The sequence below is a fragment of the Phacochoerus africanus genome, chromosome 6, assembly GCF_016906955.1.
Source record: "Phacochoerus africanus isolate WHEZ1 chromosome 6, ROS_Pafr_v1, whole genome shotgun sequence".
Lineage (NCBI taxonomy): Eukaryota > Metazoa > Chordata > Mammalia > Artiodactyla > Suidae > Phacochoerus > Phacochoerus africanus.
This window is the reverse complement of record NC_062549.1, coordinates 96,012,368-96,034,767: the sequence shown is the minus strand read 5'-3', so window position 1 is coordinate 96,034,767 and position 22,400 is coordinate 96,012,368. Positions and strand designations below refer to the sequence as shown.

The 22,400-nt window shown below is 44.4% G+C and overlaps 1 protein-coding gene across 2 annotated transcripts in view; it reads right to left on the bottom strand.

Annotated features, from left to right (window-relative positions):
- The window catches only part of GATAD2B (GATA zinc finger domain containing 2B), a 97,336-nt gene extending 79,912 nt beyond the window's left edge, over positions 1-17,424 (bottom strand). For both annotated transcript variants that reach the window (XM_047784549.1, XM_047784550.1), the window contains exon 1: positions 17,292-17,424. The gene's annotated coding sequence lies outside the window, so the exon portion shown is untranslated. The remainder of the gene's footprint in view (positions 1-17,291) is intronic.
- Between the last annotated feature and the right edge of the window lie 4,976 nt (positions 17,425-22,400).

The following is a 22,400-nucleotide window of genomic DNA, read 5'->3' as shown; positions in this document are numbered from 1 at the left end:
CCTCACTCAGTGGGTTAAGGATCTGGTATTAATGTGAGTTGTGGTGTAGGTCACAGACTCGGCTCAGATGCCGAGTTGCTGTGGCTGTGGTGTACGCCAGCTGCTATGGCTCTGATTCAATTCCTAGCCTGGGAACTTCCACATGCCCCAGGTGGGGCCATAAAAAAAAAAAAAAGAACTAGAGTTCCCATCGTGGCGAAGTGGTTAAGGAATCTGACTAGGAACCATGAGGTTGCAGGTTCGATCCCTGGCTTTGCTCAGTGGGTTGGGGATCCGGTGTTGCTGTGAGCTGTGGTATAGGTTGCAGACGCAGCTCGGATCCCGCATTGCTGTGGCTCTGGCGTAGGCTGGTGGCTACAGCTCCAATTTGACCCCTAGCCTAGGAACCGCCATATGCAGCGGGAAATGGCCCTAGAAAAGGCAAAAAAAAAAAAAAAGAACTACAGGAGTTCCCGTCGTGGCGAAGCAGAAACAAATCTGACTAGGACCCATGAGGTTGCAGGTTTGATCCCTGGTCTCACTCAGTGGATTAAGGATCTGGCATTGCCATGAGCTGTGGTGTAGATCATAGATTTGCCTCAGATCTGATGTTGCTGTGGCTGTGGTGTAGGCCAGCGGCTACAGCTCTGATTCGACCCCTAGCCTGGGAACCTCCATATGCTGCAGGTGCAGCCCTAAAAAAAACAAGAAAAAAGGAAAAAAATAAAACTACAATGAGTCAGTCACACTGGTCAGAGTAGCCACCCACAAAAAGTCTACAAACAATAAATGCTGGAGAGGATGCAGAGAAAAGGAACCCTCTTACACTGTTGGTAGGAATATAAGCTGGTGCAACCACTAAGGAGACCAGTATGGAGGCTCCTTAAAAAACTAAATACAAAACTAACATATGATCCAGCAATCCCACTCCTGGGCATCTATCTGGAGAATATCATAACTGGAAAAGATACATACACCCCAATGTTCACTGCAGCACTGTTTACCACAGCCAAGACATGAAAGCAACCTAAATGTCACCTGACAAAGGAATGGATGAAGAAGACATAGTACATATGTCTTATATAGTACTATGTATATACGATGGAATATTACTCAGCCATAAAAAAAAGAATGAAATAATGCCATCTGCAGCAACATGGATGGACCTAGAGATTATCATACTAAGTCAGACAGACAAAGACAAACATTATATGAGATCACTAATATGTGGAATATAATAAAAAATAATACAAAAGAACTTACAAAACAAAAACGGACTGAAAGGTTTTGAAACCCAACTTATGGTTACCAAAGGGGAAATGTGGCATGGGGCTAGGGGGAGGATGGATAAATTAGGGGGTTGGGAATTGACAAATACACTCTACTATATATTAAAAAAACGTGGGTAACAAGGACCTGCCCCGCATAACAGGGCAATTTACTCAATAATATGTAATAACCTATATAGGAAAAGAATCTGAAAAGGAACAGATATACGTATACATATAACTCATATACTTTGCTGTACACTGGAAACTAACACAACTTTGTAAATCAACCATGCTCCAATAAAATTAAAAAAAAAAAAAAAGAATAACTAGGAAGTTCTCTTGTGGCATAATGGCTTAAGGAATAGGCATTGTCTCTGGAGCAGCTCAGACTGTTATAGTGCAGGTTCAATCCCTGGCCTGGGGAACTTCTATATGTCACAAGCACAGCCAAAACAAAAGAAAAAAAGATTCACAACAGACACCTGTACACTCATGTTCATAATAGCATTGTTCACATTTGGGAAACAACCCAAATGTCCATCAACACATGAACAGATTTAAAAATGTGGTATACAGTTCCCATTATGGCACAGTAGGTTAATGATCTGGCTTGTCTCTGTGGAGGTGCTGGTTTGATCCCCATTTCAGAGCAGTGGATTAAGGAAGGATCCACCATTGCTGCAGCTGTAGCTATAGCATAGGTTGCAGCTCCAGCTCATATTCATCCCTGGCCCAGTAACTTCCATATGCTATAGGGATGAAAGAAAAAAAAAAATTCCACATATAATGGAATATCATTCAGCCTTAAAAAGGAATGAAGGCGTTCCCATCATGGCTCACTGGAAACAAATCTGACTAGCATCCATGTGGACGCAGGTCCGATCCCTGGCCGTGCTCAGTGGCTTAAGGACCCAGCGTTGCCGTGAGCTGTGGAGTAGGTTGCAGACATAGCTCGGATCTGGTGTTGCTGTGGCTGTGGTGTGGGCCAGCAGCTAGAGCTCCGATTTAACCCCCGCCCTGGGAATCTCCATATGCCATGGGTGCAGCCCTAAAAAGACCAAAAAAAAAAAAAAAAAAAGGAATGAAGGAGTTCCCATTGTGGCTCAGTAGTAACAAAGCCAACTAGTGTCCATGCAGACATGGGTTCAATCCCTTGCCTTGGTCAGTGGGTCAAGGATCCAGACTTTCAACGAGCTATGGTGTAGGTCGCAAACTCGGCTCGGATCTGGTGTTGCTGTGACGTAGGCCTGCAACTGCAGCTCCGATTCGACCCTTAGCCTAGGAACTTCCACATGCCACAAGCATGGCCCTGAAAAGCAAAAAAAAAAGGAATTAAATTCTGACACATGCTACAACATGGATGAACCTTAAAAGCGTTATGTTAAAGTGAAATGAGCCAGACTCAAAAGGACAAATATTATACGATTCCACTTACATGAAGTAACTAGAGTAGTCAAATTCATAGAGACAGAAAGTAGAATAATGGTTGGCAAGGGCTAAAGGGAGGACTAATGGGAAATTATTTTTCTTTTTTTTTTTTTAATGGCCTCACCTGCAGCATGTGGAAGTTTCTGCGCTAGGGATCAAACCCATGCCACAGAAGCGACAACACCAGATCCCCAATTGCTGCACCACAAGAGAACTTCTGCGCAATTATTTTTTAATGGGTAAAGAACTTCATTTTGGGAAGATGGAAAAGTTCTGGAAATGGGCAGTCGTAATGGCTTCTCAACAACATAAATATACTCAATGCCACTGAACTATAAACTTAAGAGTGATTAAAATGGTAAATTTAAGTTATATACATTCTATACACACACAAACTATGTGCTAGGTTTACCATAATCTTTGTGTGTGTGTGTGCATGCGCGCACGCTCGAGTGTCTTTCTAGGGCTACACCCACAGCATATGGAAGTTCCCAGGCTAGGGGTTGAATTGGAGTTACAGCTGCTAGCCTACACCACAGCAACACAGGATCCAAGCCACGTCTGTCACCTATACCACAGCTCACGGCAACACCAGATCCTTAACCCGTTCAGCAGGGCCGGGGATGGAACCCACGTCCTCATGGATACTAGTTGGATTCATTACCGCTAAGCCACAAGGGAAACTCCCAAGGTTTTCTCATTATCTTTTATAAGAACATCTAACATTACTAAATAGTTACTACCTGCCAAGCACAGTTAAAGATCTTGCAACTAATAAGTGGTAGAGTAGAAATTTGAACACAGGACTTTCTGACTGCAGAGCTATACTTTTTATAGTATAAGCAAAAAAAGGAAAGCTTTCAACTTATATAAAAATACTCCCTGAGATCAGTACCAATACTCCCTAAGATCAGTACCAATACTAGACTAGTTGCTCATATCCAGACACCAAAATTCATTTTATGCACAACACTGACAATGGTTGGTTCTAAAAGAAAGCATGAGAGAGTGCAAAGCTTTTCAGAGTAACCAGCAAGGGAGGTCCTGCTGTGGCCGAGCCAGTTAGATCCCTGGATCAGCGCAGTGGATTAAGGATCTGACATTGCCACAGCAGTGGCACAGGTCGCAGCCACAGCTTGAATATGATCCCTGGCCCGGGAACCTCCACATACCATAGGAGGCTAAAAAAAAAAAAAAAAAACAGCAAAAGCTAACATAGGCAACACATGTAAGAAGTGCTAAGCAGTCCTAATTAACAACAAAATTAAAATGTCCATTTCCAAAGTCTCCTAATTAACTCTTAAAGCTCTAAAACAATGAGTAAAAATCTCGTTGTTCTCCTCTAAAGCCTCTCTGCACCATAACAGTGTCCCTATTCAGTGCTTTTCACACTCTCTACCCAACTAAATCCAGAAGACAGCACAAAAGTTATACTTAACAAATACCTCTAGTTTTTTTTGTTTTTGTTTTTTTTTGGGTTTTTTTTTTGTCTTTTTAGGACCGCACCCACAACATATGGAGGTTCCCAGGCTAGGGGTCAAAGCAGCTGTAGCTAGCCTACACCACAGCTCTCGGCAATGCTGGATCGTTAACCCACTGAGCAAGGCCAGGGGATGAACCTGTGTCTTCATGGATACTAGTCAGATTCGTTTCCGCTAAGCCACAATGGGAACTCCTAGATTTTATTTTTTGATAAACTTGACCATTCTGTATTTTACTCCCTCTTGTGAATATTATCAGGTATTCAGCCACCCAGAATAGAAAGTTTAATTTGGAAATGGAGACTCCTCAGATTCTAACCTTGGTTATACTCTTCTGTGACATCTACCACTTTACCTTTTTTTTTTTGGTCTTTTTGCCTTTTCTAGGGCTGCTCCAGCGGCATATGGAGGTTCCCAGGCTAGGGGTCGAATCGGAACTGCAGCTGCTGGCCTACACCAGAGCCACAGCAACACAGGATCCAAGCCGCGTCTGCGACCTACACCACAGCTCCCGGCAATGGTGGATCCTTAACCCACTGAGAGAGGACAGGGATCAAACCTGCAACCTCATGGTTCCTAGTCAGATTTGTTAACAACTACGCCACGATGGGAACTCCCTGCCACTCAACCTTTGACAAAACTGGGAACCTACAACTTAACACCAGATATACATCAAGGCTTTGGCATATAAATGCAAAAATCACAGTAGTTCATAACAGGCGCTACTTCTTCATGTAAGTAATTCATTAGATCTCAAAGAAATTTTTTTTTCTTTATACGGCCACATCTGTGGTATATGGATATTCCTAAGTTAGGAGTCTATAGGCCTAGTTCCTGAGGCCTATGCCACAACCACAGCAACACCAGGTCTGAGCTGCATCTGCAATCTATGTTGCAGCTTGCAACAACGCCAGATCCTTAACCCACTGAGGCCAGAGATCGAACCTGCATTCTCACAGAGACTACATCGGGCCCTTAACCCGCTAAGCCACAATGGGAACTCCCTCAAATAAATTTTTAGGGAGTTCCCGTAGTGGCGTGGTGGTTAACGAATCCGACTAGGAACCATGAGGTTGCGCGTTCGATCCCTGCCCTTGCTCAGTGGGTTAAAGATCCGGCGTTGCCGTGAGCTGTGGTGTAGGTCGCAGACACGGCTCAGATCCCACGTTGCTGTAGCTCTGGCGTAGGCTGGCGGCTACAGCTCCGATTAGACCCTTAGCCTGGGAACCTCCCATATGCTGCAGGAGCGGCCCAAGAAATGGCAAAAAGACCAAAAAAAAAAAAAAAGAAAAGAAATTTTTATACTCCTAGAGAGGTCTTATTTCCTTGAACCCTCAAGGTTTTTCAAAGATGCACTTGCTATTTTTAAGATGATTCTGTCCACTGCAAACACAGCTATAAAAGATCCTTTTCCAGTCACCCATATTCCTTGAAAGCTTTCAATTCAAATTTTTTTTTCTTTTTCAGCTGCATCCATAGCATATGGAAGTTTCTGGGCCAGGGATCAAATTTGAGCCGCAGCTGCAACCTAGACCATAGCTGCGGCAATGCCGAGTACTTAACCCACTGTGCCAGGCCAGAAATCAAACCCAGGCCTCAGCATCAACCCGAGCTGCTGCAGCAAAAATGACAGACACTTAACCTGATGCACTACAGCGGGAACTCCTCAGTTCAATATTAATGCATTACCCAGAACTCAACTGGGAAATAGCTCTCTAAGCAGAAGGTGAAGAGTTAAAAATACAGGCTAATGAAAATTTAGGATTGGATCTTAGTGCAATTAAGAGACCCATATTCTAGTTTCTATTTATTTGTCAGAAAATATCTGGATTTAAAATATCTTTAAAAAGGAAAACTTTCAAATTCACAATGCACTCAGCTAAGGTACTGAGTAAGCATTCTTTACTAAATGAATTACAAAATGACAAAAGAGATGGACTGTGAGTTTGGGGTTAGTAGATGCAAACAATTAGATTTAGAATGGATGAGCAATGGGGTCCTGTTGTACTGTACAGTGAACTATATCCAATCTTGGGATAGAACATGATAGGGGATGATATGAAAAATAGAATATATATATACACATATATATGTATGACTGTTTCACACTGCTGTACAGCAGACACTGGCACATTATAAATCAACTATAATAAAGAGTGAGCTAAAAAAAATAAAACTAGGAGTTCCCATCGTGGCGCAGTGGTTAACGAATCCCGACTAGAACCATGAGGCTGCAGGTTCGATCCCTGGCCTTGCTCAGTGGGTTAAGGATCCTGCGTTGCTGTGAGCTGTGGTGTGGGTCGCCGATGCAGCTCGGATCCTGAGTTGCTGTGGCTCTGGCGTAGGCCGGCAGCTATAGCTCTGATTCAACCTCTAGCCTGGGAACCTCCATATGCCACGGGAGCGGCCCAAAAAATGGCAAAAAGACAAAAATATAAAAATAAATAAATAAATAAAATTAGAAAAGAATAGCATCAGAGTAACATAATAATTCATCCATAAATGTTTATTATAGGCCAAACACTAATTCATGGGAAGGATGTCAAGCTATTCACATCAAATTTCCACAGAACCTAAAATAGGGTCTTCTAGCCAGCCTGTCCCGGGCAGTAGCAATATACATACATGACCAACTGCTTCAATCCCTTTGATAGCAACACATCAATGTAGCCATATAAATGTTAAAGACTGGTTAGAAAACTGCCCCTTCCTCCAAAATGTTATCCTATTAGGGAAATACTTTCAATGTTTTTCACTGGTAGCTCAAACTATGAGATAAAAGTTTGGAATTCAGTGGTAGACACCTTGCAGGTAATTTTTATGCCTTTAAACAATACAGGATAAATCTCTCAGTTTTGTTTTTATTTCAAGACCAACCTAGCACCTTTAAAGGACTAAAAATCAAAGGCATTGTTCCTTCTCGCCCCTGATCCCCAGGCCTGTCCGAATGCCTCACAAAACAGAAAAGTACAGTGAGCTTCACAGATTTTCTTTTTTTTTAATGACCGCAACCAAGGCATATAGAAGTTCCTAGGCTGGGGACTGAATTGAACCACAGCTGTAACATACACCACAGCTGCAGCAATGCCAGATTCTCTAACCCACTGCCCTGGGCCAGGAATCAAACCCTTGCCTCTGTAGCAACCCAGGTTGCTGCAGTCCAATTCTTAACCCACTGCACCAGAGCAGGAACTCCTACAGATTTCTTAACGTAATACTACCACCTTTACAGAAAGGAAGGGTTTCTTGCTCCTAGCTCAAAGGGATTCTGCTCACTTACAAAGCTGAAACCTTACTCTCCTGCTTCTTAGCAAATTACATGAAAGTAGGTGGGGGGAGCAGCTCAGTTACAGCTATACTCCTGAGAACACACTGAAGCTGAGGGCCAAGTTGGATGAGCTGTGCTGTTCGCCTTAGAATATTCATAGGGGGAAAAATTGCAGCATCCATACCAATGAAGGTTCTAAAAAATATCTGGCCTAAACACCACCACACTAGTTCTCTGGAAAACCAGCACACAAAAGCAGTCAATTCCCTCATTCAAGAGTGATAACCCTTAAATTAAAAAACAAAACAAAACAAAACAAAACAAAAAAACCCAGAGAGGCACTACAAGGAAACAGAATAGCAAGGTGCAGTACTGTCTTCTCAAAGAGTTCAGTGAGATCACTAGTACCCTAAAAGACACTCTTTCATGGTCAAATAATTTCCAGAAACTCTGCATCCTTTAGCCATTCTTTCCACCATTCCTAATGAATAATATATATGTAGATATGCAAGGCTCTGTGAAGTTATGCTGTGAAGAAATCTGCAGTAACTTTACCCAGAATTTTTCAAAACCCTATTTCACCACAAAATTCTTTTCACATAAGAACTACTAATATTGAGGAAAACGATCATTTTTGTTTTGTTTTTACAAAGTTAACCTTTATTTAAAAAAAAAAAAAAACCTCTAGGGAGTTCCCATCATGGCTCGGTGGTTAAGAAATCCAACTAGGAACCAAGAGGTTGCAGGTTCGATCCCTGGCCTCGCTCAGTGGGTTCAGGATTCAGCGTTGCCGTGAGCTATGGTGTAGGTGGCAGATGTGGCTCGGATCCTGTGTTGCTGTGGCTGTGGTGTAGGCTGGCAGCTGCAGCTCTGATCAGACCCCTAGCCTGGAAACTTCCATATGCCGCGGGTTCGACACTAGGAAAAAAAAACAAAAAAAAAACCCTCAATTACAAGTGTTAGGAAAGTGGTAAGGTCACAACTTGTAGAGTCAGGCAGAGTTGTTCAAATACTAGATTCACCACTTTTATTAATCTTTGAGATTCCAGCAAAATGACAGCCTCGCAGAGTTCCTGTTCTGCTCAGCAGTAATGAACCCAACTAGTATTCTTAAGGATGCAGGTTCACTCCCTGACCTTGCTCGGTGGGTTAAAGATCCAGTGTTGCCATGCGCCATGATGTAGGTCGAAGACACAGCTCAAATCTGGCATTGCTGGGGCTGTGGCATAGGCTGATAGCTGCAGCTTAATTCAACCCCTAGCCTGGGAACGTCCACATGCTGCAGGTGCGGCCCTTAAAAAAAAAAAAAAAAAAGAGACAACCTCCCTGGGAATTGAGTTTTCTTATCTGTAAAATGATTATATCCCCCTCACAGAGTTACTGTAAGCATTAAAATAGCTCAAAGCCTTACACAAAGCAAATGCTCAACAAATGAATTTACATTTACTTTTTTTTGGCTTTTTTTTTTTAGGGCCACTTCTGTGGCATATGGAGGGTTCCAGGTTAGGAGTCTAATCAGATCTGTAGTTGTCAATCAACACCACAGCCACAGCAACTTGGGATCTGAGCCACATCTGTGACCTACATCACAGCTCACAGCAACAACGGATCCTTAACCCACTGATGGAGACCAGAGATCGAACCCGCATCCTGACAGTAACAACGTCAGGTCCTTAACATGCTGAGCCAAAACAGAACTCCTGCAATTTTTTTTTTTTGTCTTTTTAGGGTCGCACCTGCAGCATATGGAGGTTCCCAAGTTAAGGGGCGAACTGGAGCTGCAGCTGCTGGCCTACACCACAGCCACAGCAACGCAGGATCCTTAAGCCACTGAGCGAAGCCAGGGATCAAACCTGCATCCTCATGGATACTAGTTGAGTTCGCTAACCAATTAGCCACAATGGGACCTCCCCTGCAATTTTTTTTTTAATCTGAGGGAAAAATTACAGAATTCGTGACTAAGATACTCCTTGAGAAGTGTAACTTCTCAGGATTTTGCAACTTTGTTAATCCACTGGACTACTGAGAGAGGCTTTAAACTTGCCACATTTAAGATGATATTCAAGAATAGGCTACATCTACTGGTGAAAATGGATATGAATACAATACATGTGGTAGAAGGATGTTTATGGTTTCAATAATAAAAAGACCTTACATCAATATAAACAAGAAAATAATGAGCCATGAGAAAAGCTCAGCTTATGTCAGCACATAATAACTAACAATTTCACAGTGCTTTACAGTTTATAAAGCATCCTTATATGCATAATCTCAATTGACTGACACAGAGACCTAATGAAATAGATAAAGCAGCTACTGATCCTCATTTCTAAGTTGAGGAAACTACAGCTTGGAGACTTCAAGTGACTCAACCAAGGTCATACAGATGATAATTAGAACCAAGATGCCAACCTTGTTCTGCTCCCAGAACATAACAAAAAGAGCATCTTCTAAATGTACGCAGCATTGTGTCAACCCACAGAATTATTAACATTTTAAAATATCTTGTAGGAGTCCTCTTGTAGCACAGTGGGTTAAGGATCTGGCTTATGCTACTGCAGTGGCTTATGTCACTGCTATGGCACGGGTTCAATCCCTGGCCCAGGAACTTCTACATGCCTCAGGTACCCCCCCCCCTCAAATAAATAAATAAATAAATAAATAAATAAATAAAATACATTTTAGGTGACAGGCACCATGCTAGGCACTGGAGGGACAATAGTAAAAAGACATGGTTGCTCTTTACTTCAGAATGTTGACAGACCACTGGGTGGACACAGGCAGTATTTATAAATTAAGAATGAGATCTAAGAGGAAAGCACATCTAAGTTTCTTTGGGCAAGTCGAGGAAAGCATCATTTAAGATGAGATTTGGAAGCTGATCAAGGAACTAAAAGAACTGTAGCTGCTCACCTATAAATTGTAAGGGAGAAAAATGATGCTGGATAGAAAGGCAAAGATAGGAGTTCCTGCTATGGTGCAAAGGGATCAGTGGCATCTCTGCAGCATCAGGACACAGGTTTGATCCCCAGCCCAGCACAGTGGGTTAAAGGATCTGGCACTGCCACACCTGGGACATAGGTTGCAACTTCGGCTCAGATCTGATTCCTAGCCCAGGAACTTCATATACTGTGGGGCAGCCAAATAAGAAAAGAAAAAGAAAAAAGAAAGGCAAAGGCCAAGATTTATAAAGGGCTTTTAATACCATGTAGAGTTTAAATTTTACCTTTAAATGATTAGAAACTACTGAATACTTCTGAGAAAAGGAGGTAGTCTAACAGAACATCTAATGGAGATGTGCTTATTCTATTTTGAAGAGAACAATGATTGAGAGTTTAAAAGAGAATAAAACTAAAAACCAAGAGAACTGTAAGAGATTATGGCAACATCCCAAATAAGACCTGTTGTGGTCCTGAATTAGGAGCCTGGTAATGGAGATAGAGGAAAAAGGTACAGATTCAGAAATATTTGGAAAGGAATGAATATGAGAGACAGACTTGACAATGATGCTCCCATTTCTGGCTTAGGTGACTCAATAAATCACAAAAGGGGAATGAATAGATGGTGAAAATGTTAAGTCTGAGGTACCAGTGGAATACAGAGATGGATACATCTAGCACACAGTTGACAACTGAAAATAAAGAGGGCTGGAGTTTTAAGAGAGATGTGATAATATATGTGAATATATGAAGATTTTTTCCAGTAATCAAATGTTACTTACCATTTCAATGGGAAGGCAATTATTTTGTCTTTTTTGGGGAGTGGAGGGGGAATGGGGGCACATCCATAGCATACAGAAGTTCCAGGGGCAGGCACAGAATCGGAGTCACAGCTTCGACCTATGCCACAGCTTTAGCAATGCCAGATTCTTAACCCAATGAGCCACAGCAGGAATTCTCATTTTGTCATTATTTATATAAGGCTTCAAAGTTCAAAAAGCATTTTAGGATTCTATAGTTTTGCTATAAACAAACATAAAGTTAGGAAAACATTATTATTCCTGTTTGATCAAGAAATAGTTATTAACTGTATGCCAGACATTGTACTAGGCATTAAACAAAACACCAAAATAAAACCATGCCTTTACAGCCCTTACATCATACCAAGGGAACCAATAAGCAATAAATGTAACAAATTAAGTATGTCAGAAAATTGTAAGTACTGTATGAAAACAAAAGAACAGAGAAGGATTAGGAGTAAGGAGTGGAAGTTGAAGGTGCAATTTTTTTTTTTGTCTTCTGTCCTTTCAGGGCTGCACCTGAAGCACATGGAGGTTCCTGGGCTAGGGGTCCAATCTGGGCTGTAGCCACCAGCCTACACCACAGCCACAGCAATGCAGGATTGGAGCTGCATCTGTGGTCTAAACCACAGCTCATGGCAATGCCAGATCCTTAACCCACTGAGCAAGGCCAGGGATTGAACCCACATCCTCATGGATACTAGTCAGATTCGTGAACCACTGAGCCACAATAGGAACTCCTGAAGGTGCAATTTTAAACAGAAGTAGGATAGGGTCTCATTGAAAAGGTGACATTTTAGCAAGGACTTGACTGAAGAAGGTAAGAAAATTAATCACTTGTTTTATCTCTGTGGGAAAAAAAATAGCTTTCTCCTACTAGAGGGAAGAACTAGTGCAAAGGGCCTGAGATAAAGAGTGTAACTGATATATTTAAGGAACAAGTCAATGCCGCTAGAATGGAGTGACCAAAAGGGAAGATGACAGGAGATCAAAAAAAGATGGAGTGGAGAAGAGCAGATCATGTAAGACCTTAGAAGCCCCTGAAAAGATTTGCTTTTGCTGTGCAAGAAATGGGAGTTCAAAAATTAGGAGGCTCATCCAAAGTCATGTATCTAATAAATGGCAAAGAGAGTATCTTACCCAGGATTTCTAGACTCTTCACACGTGCAACCTACACCACAGCTCACGGCAACGCCGGATCCTTAACCCACTGAGCAAGGCCAGGGATGGAACCTGCATCCTCATAGATGCTAGTCAGATTGGTTAACCACTGAGCCATGACGGGAACTCCGACTCTTTACACTTGTGTTGTACTCTTCCAATTTGCCACTCATGAGCCCACAACCTCCCTCTCAGGAAGTCTGAATTTAAATACTCTCAAAAAGCTAACTTCATAAACACCTTCTAGGTAAGAGATGCACAACCTCTCTAGTTTACATTTCCAATCCCTCACAACCATAATGGGAATTTACTAATCCTAGTATCTGATCTGAATCCTAACATGTCAGCCTACATTCTGGGAGATTACAAATTCCACCTTCCCTCAAAATGAGACAAGGTCAAGAAAGCTTGATCAGGAGGCTTATAGTACGACTCTCAGGTTCAAGTAATGGTAACCTGAATTATTTTTTTAAAATGTATACTAGTCAGACGAAAGGAAACAAGAGAATGGCTCAGGAATGGCAAAACATCATCACCTTCCTTAATGGTTTACTGGTTAGTATTAACAAGTTCACATGTCCATACGTTTGTACAGTTACTTTTTTTTTTTTTTTTGCTTTTTAGGGCCACACCCACAGCATATGAAAGCTCCCAGGCTAGGGGTTGAATCAGAGCTCAGCTGCCAGCCTACACCACAGCCACAGCAACCTGGGATCCAAGCCACATATACAACCTACACCAAAGCTCACGGCAACGCCAGATCCTTAACCCACTGAGCGCGAGGCCAGGGATCAAACCTGCATCTTCATGAATCCTAGTCGGGTTAGTTAACCACTGAGCCATGAAGGGAACTCCTACTATAATTCGTTGAGCTCTGGGATTTGACCATTTCATACTTCAAAAGTAACAAAAAATAACTCCTTATTGAGCTGTTGCTTTTGGTACTATAACCCAAAACTCTTGATAGCTTCTTGCCAGTCAATGCCAACTTAAAGCAAAGGCAGAGATTAGAGGATTCTGAAGGAGACACCAAACATTACTGAGATACGATCTAAGAAGTATATCAGACTAGTTAAGCTCTTAATGACCCTGGGTCACTCCTTTCCTACTGGATGAACTTGAATTGATTAGGAATATTTCATATACCATTAAAGAGAAGGTAAAAGATGAAAAACGAGGGAGCATTTCAAATCAAATCTATTCTTTAGGAGTTCCCGTCGTGGCGCAGTGGTTAACGAATCCGACTAGGAACCATGAGGTTGCAGGTTCGGTCCCTACCCTTGCTCAGTGGGTTAACAATCCGGTGTTGCCGTGAACTGTGGTGTAGGTTGCAGACGCGGCTCGGATCCCGCGTTGCTGTGGCTCTGGCGTAGGCCGGTGGCTACAGCTCCAATTCAACCCCTGGCCTGGGAACCTCCATATGCCGCGGAAGCGGCCCAAGAAATAGCAACAACAACAACAACAACAAAAAAGACAAAAAAAAAATCTATTCTTTAGAGGCTTTCATCACTACTACACAAATATTGGAGGCTCTCTGTTTCATGCACTTGGAGCCACCAAAATCCCCAACCAGTTACCTATATAAAAAGCATCAAAGGAATTACTGAGGATAAAACAAACAATAAGACTAATAGAAGCTTTTTCCCCCAAAGCCAGTCATTTTCAACAGAAATTGAACTTCCTATGTATCCTTTCCCAGGCTTAGACAATGCAGGAGAACTGTAACTTTGTGTGGCATTGCCTGCTAGGTTGGATTTTTCCTGAGCAAGAGATAGACAGTTTTACACCAGTTTTAGATTTAAAGTTCACCTAACTGTGTGTCTTTTTTTTTTCTCCCCTCCAAACTGTCTCAGAAAATGCCTGGTTATAGTGCCTTAATATGTAATGATGCAAGAGTTTCCTTGTGGCACAGTGGGTTAAGGATCCAGCACTGTCATTGCAGCAGCTTGGATTGCTGCTGTGGCACAAGTCTGATCACTGGCCTGGGAACTTCCACATGCCTTGGGCACAGCTGAAAAAAAAAAAAAAAAAAAGTAATGATGCAGGGCTTTAAGTACTGCAATGGGTCTGAAGAAGAAGAAAGTTAAGTTTTTAGGTTTCAGTTATGGCTCAAATCTTTAGATTTCTCTAGCAATTGCTTTAATCAACCAAAGCTGGTTTGGCTTTTCTCAATGAGCTAAATGAGCATTCTGAGCTGAATGCAAAGGGGATGCTTGTCAGCATGACTCTCAATGTGGTGGCTAACATGGAATATGCTCCAGAGTCTAGAAACCAGTAGAGCATAGCTGCTGTTCCCCTACACATGCACTTCCAACTTGGTAGGCTGGGGAGATAAGGAAGCAAGAATCAGTAAACTGAAACTAGAGGCCTGGCTTACATACAACATATAAGATAATGCTTAAAGCTAGAATGAATCCAGAGGTCCCAGCATAAGATTAGAATACTATTATTGACACAGTGACCCTTCTTCCACACTGCTGTTCTCTAATCAAAACCCAACCTGGATATCTGGCCAGGACCAGTCAGAACAAAAGGGGGGGGGCGGTGGCAGAGGAGGTAGAGTGTTAAGGAGAGAGAGACATGTGTCCAAAAAAGGGGGCAGCATACAGGCTTTAGAATGTACTTTAAGACTATGAGATTCAGAACAAAATTCTCACAACCTCCCCCCATCCCCTTCCTGCGGCCTTATGCTAAACACAGCAGTAGAAGTTACTGCCAGAACTTAGATCTGAAGTGCTGATCAGGGAACCTGGTTAACACTGTTCCTTGACAGGTATTTGAATGCAGCCTCTATTCAGACCCTATTCAGACTGCTCTAAACAGGAAGTTAACAGACATCACACATACTCAGGGAAGGCAAACCACAGTGTCATAAAGATGGATGCTGCTGTCAGCTACAAATCACTCTCACCTCATTGAAAGCGTTCTCAAGTAAGGAACAGGCAGGACAAAAGTCCATAAGCCTCACCTCTTCTCAAACTGGGTCACTCAGCCTAAAGATCCAGCCTTCTGATTCCTGCTGATTAATACTTAGCTACTTCATTTCGTACTATGATGACTATCACTGCTACTAGACTAAAAATTATATTCCCCTCAAAACGGAACACTACCATATCAGTACCCCCTTTAACTCATTATTTATACAGCCTATCCACTTTAAAAGCCCAAGGAAAGACTATCCTTGACCCAGTCCATCAGTCACAAAAAAAGCAGTACCATTTCCAACAGGTGTGGGCTTTCCCTTCCAAAGCATACTAAACCCCTCCATAGGACCACCTTTAGCAGCTCCAGAAGTAGCCTCTTCACCAGTCAAGCACCAAGAGAAATGCTACTCTAGGACAACACTCTACCAAGACTGCTCTGACACCCAAAATATGAATCCAAGTGGTAACTAAACCTCAAGGAAGAGTTGTAATCAATGTATCAAAGAAAAAGCAATAAAGTTAGCACAAAATTCCCACATAGGATAATCTCCAATATATAAACAGCAACATACAGACACCATGCTGCTACCAAAAAAACAATCAGAAGTCAAAGGTACTGGGAGAGGAAGGCAGGGCACAGGTGAGACAGATTTCTTTTCACTTTGCATCACATGCATGCATTGTCTAATTAAAAAATAAAATTTCTGGGAGAAAAATGTTTTAAAAACTCAAAAACATTAGCTCTTCTCCCAACACAGATCTATTAAACCTTCTTATACTCCAGCTGCTGCAAGTCCAAATCTCTCTACTGCAGTCTGGCCTGAAAGCATTGCTCTTTGCCTTTGCTGAAATACACTATGTTAAGTATCTCCCGGCTCTCTTCACACGCACACAAAAGCCTTCTAAATAATCATTTATCAGAAATGAGAAAACTGGTTCTCAGAAGGCTACCTGATTCTCCAGATGACAGCAGAAGAAAAGGTTGATAGCTAGTTCAGTTAGCAGCCACATGCCACCCCCATCATTGCCTCCATCTCCACTTCAGTGCCAACCCTATGAACTAATATTTTGTGTTTGGAGGGAAGTTAATGCCGGGGAAGAATCCAAAGAGGCTATCATACCTTTATGAAGGGGGAACGCTGTCCTGGGCGGGCGAATGGCACCCAAACCTCTGCACTTACAGGAGTGGCTAGCTCCTTCGTGTAATTGAGAGCAGGATAGCAGAAAGTACTCTAAGTCTGGGTTTGGTTTAGGGAAGGGCAAGTTCTAGTTCCATCGACCCTCAGGCACTGGACTGGGATACAGACCAAGCGGGTCCCAGAAGCCCAGCTAAAAAAAGGGGTGGTTTAGTCGCTACAGAATACAAGTACCCACATCATACAGGCTGAGACAATCCTCTTCTACCAGAGGGCGAGGGAACCGTGGACGATGAAATAAAGGGGTAAGGTTTTGCCCTCCTGGCCCCTTTGCCTAAATAAAGATAATCAACCCGTGCTTCCTTCACCCTTAAGGATCCCCCATTTGTCCCAACCGCCGACAAACACAAGACTGAGAGTAGGGAGCGGCCCCCGCACCCTGAGGGCACCACTGGGGGTGGAGAGAGTTAAGGGGGGGCGCGCTAGAGAGGAAAGGAGGGGAGCATGGCGGGCATGAGGCAGTGAGTGAAAGCGGGGAAGGCGGGGGAAACGGGGCGCGAGGGAGGGGAGAAAGAGTAAAAGGAGAAGAAATGAAGGGACTCGAGCTAGGGGCGCGCAAGGCCGAAGTGAAAGACCGGGGCGCGCGCGCGGAGCGGGGGGAGGGGATGAGGTGAAGGGGAGCGCGAGGCGGGGGCGCGCAGTGCCGGGGTGGGGGGAGGGGGACGCAAGGCGGGGGCGCGCGGGCGGGCGTCGGCTCGCGGGCGCTTCCCCTCCCCCCGCCCCTCCACCTTTCCCTTCCCCCACCTCCGCCACCACCGCCTCCTCCCAGCCTCCCTCCCTTCCTCGCTCCTCACCGCCCCCGGGCGGGCGGGCGGCCAAGCTGGCCTAGGCCAAAGCTCCTCACCTGGCGGTGGCGGTGTAACTCCCGGCTAGCTCGCCTCCTCAGGCGGCGGCGGCGGCGTCGAAAAAGGAAGAGGCGACGGCACAGTGGGTTCCGGACCCCGCTGACGGGACTTGGGGCGGGGGTGGGGGAGGGGGGCGGGCCGGACCGGGGCGGGCGGGCGGAGCAGACACTGCGGTACAGACGGGGGCAGCGGCGGCGGCGGCGGCTGCACCGGCGGCGGCGGCACCACACAAACAAGGACGCTGATTGGGCAGCTGCCAAGCGCCTCGGCTCCGCCTTCCCCACACGCCACGACGCCCATTGGGCGACCTCAGCCGGCCTCCCCGCCCTCCTCTTCTCGGCCGTACCAATAGGAGATGGGATGCCGGAGCTACACCCCACCCTTGAAGAGTGAGTGGCTGGAGAGGTGATGATTGGCGTACGTAAGACCCAGTCCTAAACGGAGGAGGGGGATGGTCTAGCGGGGGCGCGTTAATGGGTACCTCGGCCAGTCCCAGACACATCCGGGTCTTCAGCAGCCCATTAAGTGTCGGGGGTCAAAAAATCGCTTCAGGGCTGCAACTTTACCTTAGAGACGTTTTGGTCCCCAGGCAGCCGCCGTACCCCAGTATCCCCAAAACCGGGATTCCCCTTTGGCCATTTCTCATTCTTCCAATTCTAAAGATGGAGACGGGGGAACGGCGCTGGGGTCTGCGTTGGGTGGTGTTACATCGCGACAGAATCCAGGAATTTCACGATAAAATTGGCTTGAAGCGCTGGGGCCTTGCAGTCTACTTGGGGCGTGGCCTGTCTCCGTCTGCCAAAGGCCTTGAGCTTCCTGGTCTTCATTGTACCTCAGCGTGGTCCTGTCGTGACTGAACCCCGATAGGAGAAAAAAAAGGCAGCTGGCCAAATTGCTGAGAAATTACGCCGTGCAGAGCCCTCGCAACTCCCTTTCTAGGGATCTCCTGGTCTAGTCAGGTTCACAATGAGGGAAACAGTCTCCCACGCCACCTAATCGACTAAAAAGGCCCAGCTCCTGCTGGCCTCCGTACTTCCCCAAAGCAGTGAGGCCCACCTAGACTCTCAGCGTTTCTCCAGCACATACCACAAGTATTGTTCGTTTTTTTTTTTAATTTTCCTTTATTAAAGTATATTCGATTTACAGGTGGTGTTCTTGAGCACCTTGAGGACAGGCACCAAGTCTCTGAGTCAGTGTGTTAAAAGAATAATAGCTAACGTTTGTGGAAAGAAACTGTGAGACACTGTGCTATATGTGAATATTTATTCTTTTAAGAGCTTTACGTGGATTCGTTTATTTACTGCTCAAAACTCTGTTAGAGTAGAAACTGTTATCCCCATTTTGCAGATGAGGAACGTGAGGTACAGATCAAATGCGTTGCCCAAAGTTACACAAGATAAGTGGCAGAGCTGAAATCTAAACTTAGGTAGATTCAGGTTGAGAGAGACTAAGGAACTTGCAAAGATCAGACAGCTAATTAGTGAGTAAGCCGTGGTTTGAACACGGAAATAACTGGTTCCAGGAGCACTAGAATGTGTTTTTCAAATCACTTATAAGTCATGCTATGGGAGTTCCCATTGTGGCTCAGCAGGTTGTGAACCCATCTTGTATCCATGAGGATGCAGGTACAATCCCTGGCCTCACTCAGTGGGTTAAGGATCTGGCATTGCCGTGAACTGTGGTGTAGGTCTCAGACGCCACTCAGATCTGGCATTGCTGTGGTTGCGGTGTAGGCCAGCAGCTGCAGCTCCGACTCAACCCCTGGCTTGGGATCTTCCATATGCCACAAGTGCAGCCCTAAAAAGCAAAAAACAAAACAAAAACAAAAACGTGCTGTGCAATGGAAATGAAACTAACAAAGCACACGGCTATAAAAAAATATAGGTGGATGCTGAACACATGCACACACAGTCATATGCCAATTGTTTTTTGGTTTTGGGGTTTTTTTCAATGTCCGCACCTGTGGCATATGAAGTTCCTGGGTCAGCGATTAAATCCGAGCAGCAGCTGTAGTCTATGCCACAGCTGCCACAATGCCGGATACTTTTAACCCCCTTCTCAGGGTCGGAGATCCAACTCATGCCTCTCCAGCAACCCGAACCACTGTAGTCAGATTCTTAACACACTGGGCCACAACAGGAACTCCCCCAATTCTGAAGTGGGTAAAAAGCCTTCTCTTTCATTCCAGTATAGTGTCCAGGTAAAAGGCATTGTCTCTGGAGTCAGACTGCCTAAGTTTGGATCTCTTACCAGTTCTGTGATTTGGGTGCAACTTACTTAACCTCTACTCTCTGTGCTCTAGTTTCCCCACCTTTTTTTTTTTTTTTTCCTGTTTAGGGCTGCCCTGTGGCATATAGAAGTTCCCAGGCTAGGGGTCAAATCAGAGCTGCAGCTGCCAGCCTACACCACAGCTCATGGCAACACCAGATCCTTAACCCACTGAGTGAGACCAGGGATCAAACCCTTGATGGATACTAGTCGGGTTCATTAACACTGAGTCACAATGGGAACTCCTAGTTTCCCCATCTTTAAAATGGGAAAGATTGATAAGGGTACCTAGTTCATAGGGTAATTGTAAGGATTATAAAATAGTACATTTTAAATGCTCAGGATAGTGCCAAGGGTGTAATAAGTACTCAATAAATAATATAGTAACTATTGAGTTTTCCTCAATTTTCCAACAATTCACTCTTTTAGTTCAAAATTTAGCTTTGATTGGTATTCTACCTGTAGTACCTGTCTGGTACCACACTGAAAATTATTCCTCCACTCACCCTCATTTTAATGCTTTCATTAATTCAGTTATTTCACACATATGGTAGAGGACCTATTACGTGATCAGACACTTTTTTCTTTTCTTTTTTTTTTTAGGGCCACATCCGTGGCATATGGAGGTTCCCAGGCTAGGGGTCAAATCAGAGCTGTAGTCACCAACCTACGCCACAGCTCAGGGCAATGCCGGATCCTTAACCCACTGAGCGAAGCCAGGGATCAAAGCTGTGTCCTCGTGGATGCTAGTCAGATTCCACTGAGCCACAACGGGAACTCACAGACACTCTTGTATGTGCTGGGGACATAGCAGTAAATGCGACAAAGTCCCTGTTCATGGAAGGTACAGCCCTCTTTGCCTAACCTACTGCGTTGCCCATTATCAGTCCAATGGCCCTTCTGAAGGGCCACTCTTCAAAGGCTGTAAGGGCACAGGAGAAACACAGTGGTGGAAGATACCAGCCTGAAGAAGATACCAGTGAGCCCTGAGAAAATGCCTTTCAATAAAATTAAAATCAGGCCATGGAAGGGGAACTTTCAACCTGGAGTGATTGAGCTCCAAGAAAGACAAGTGAGGCCACTGGCGTAGTGGACATGACCTTTGCCCTATGTTATGCTCTATCTGTTTGTTCATTTTCTTTTTTTTTTCTTTTGTCTTTTTGCTATTTCTTGGGCCACTCCCGCGGTATATGGAGGTTCCCAGGCTAGGGGTCAAATCGGAGCTGTAGCCACCGGCCTACACCAGAGCCACAGCAACGCCAGATCCGAGCCGTGTCTGCAACCTACACCCCAGCTCACGGCAACACCGGATCGTTAACCCACTGAGCAAGCGCAGGGACCGAACCCGCAGCCTCATGGTTCCTAGTCGGATTCGCTAACCACTGAGCCACGACGGGAACTCCTGTTTGTTCATTTTCTTTTTGGAGCTAACATTCATTGAGTGTGCTTATTAGCACTTTATATGGATTATATATTTTTTTTTTCTTTTTCAGCCACACCCATGGCATATGGAAGTTCCCAGGCCAGGGATCGAATCTGAGCCACAACTGCAACCTATATCACAGCTGTGGCAACACCAGATCCTTAACCCACTGTTGGCACAGCAGGAAGTCCCCAGATTATATAATCTTTAAACAATCTCCCTAATTTACAAATGAGGAAAAACCAAGGCCTGGCAGTTAAGTAACTTGTCTGATGTAATAAAATTAGTAAGTACCAGAAACGGGATTTAACTAAAATTTGTCATACTCTGTTCTATACATTCCAAAGTCAGGGAAAAGAAATTAGGCCAGGTAATTTGGTTATATACAGCTCCCTAGGCCACGGGATAGAGATAGCAGATGCTATAGTGAGTATTTTGCTATTAGAATTCCCAGGTACTCTTGTGGTTAAAGAATTCTGCAGTTCCACCTATCTCACTACAGGCCTCCTGAGGAAGCCCCAAAATGAGAAGCATTAGCTGAGGAGTAGGGTCACCTTTTTTTTTTTTTTTTTTAGGGCCACACCCATGGCATATGGAGGTTTCCAGACTAGGGGTCAAATTGGAGCTGTAACTGCCAGCCTACACCACAGCCACAGCAACGCCAGATCTGAGCTGTACCTGTGACCTACACCACAGCTCACGGCAACTCCAGATCCTTAACCCACTGAGCGAGGCCAGGGATCAAACCTGCATCCTCATGGATACTAGTCAGATTCGTTTTTCCACTGAGCCACGACGGCAACACCAGGGTCATTGTTACTGTGTACCAAGGGACACTCTAAATGTGTAAGAGTGTTTGCTCTATTAAGGTAGAGACTGAGGCCTAAAATTCTCTCTATAGTTTCAGATGATTCCGTGCATGGCTGGGCACACTGGACTCAACAGAAACTTAGGATTTCAGGAAAGCAGTTGCCACCTTGCAGAAGGGCACTGGGGGTGATACAGGGAAGTTTGATTTTATGGAAGTGAGGTCTGATAAGAACCTGGGGTGACCTGGGGGTTCGCCCTCTGAAGAAGGCATCCCCTAGTCCCTGGCAAAAACAGATGGAATTTCCTAAGCTCCTCCTTCCCTCCTTTAGGACACTGCTCAAGATAGGAATGCCGAAGCATCCTCTGGCTCGAAAGTCCCAGAATTCACAAGTACTACTGCCTTCTTCATCCACTGATACCCACCCCTAGGAATTTTCACTCGAGGCTCATGTAAGTTATTTCCACCATTGACACTCTTGCCCTCCTTCCCCAAGGCATTTCTGTTTTGTTGGCTAATTCCCTTTGGTAATTGGTTTTGCAACTCTGTTAGGAGTTGTTTCCTGTCTTTATTTCATTATACAGGAAAGAAAGGGAGAACTCCCGAGTG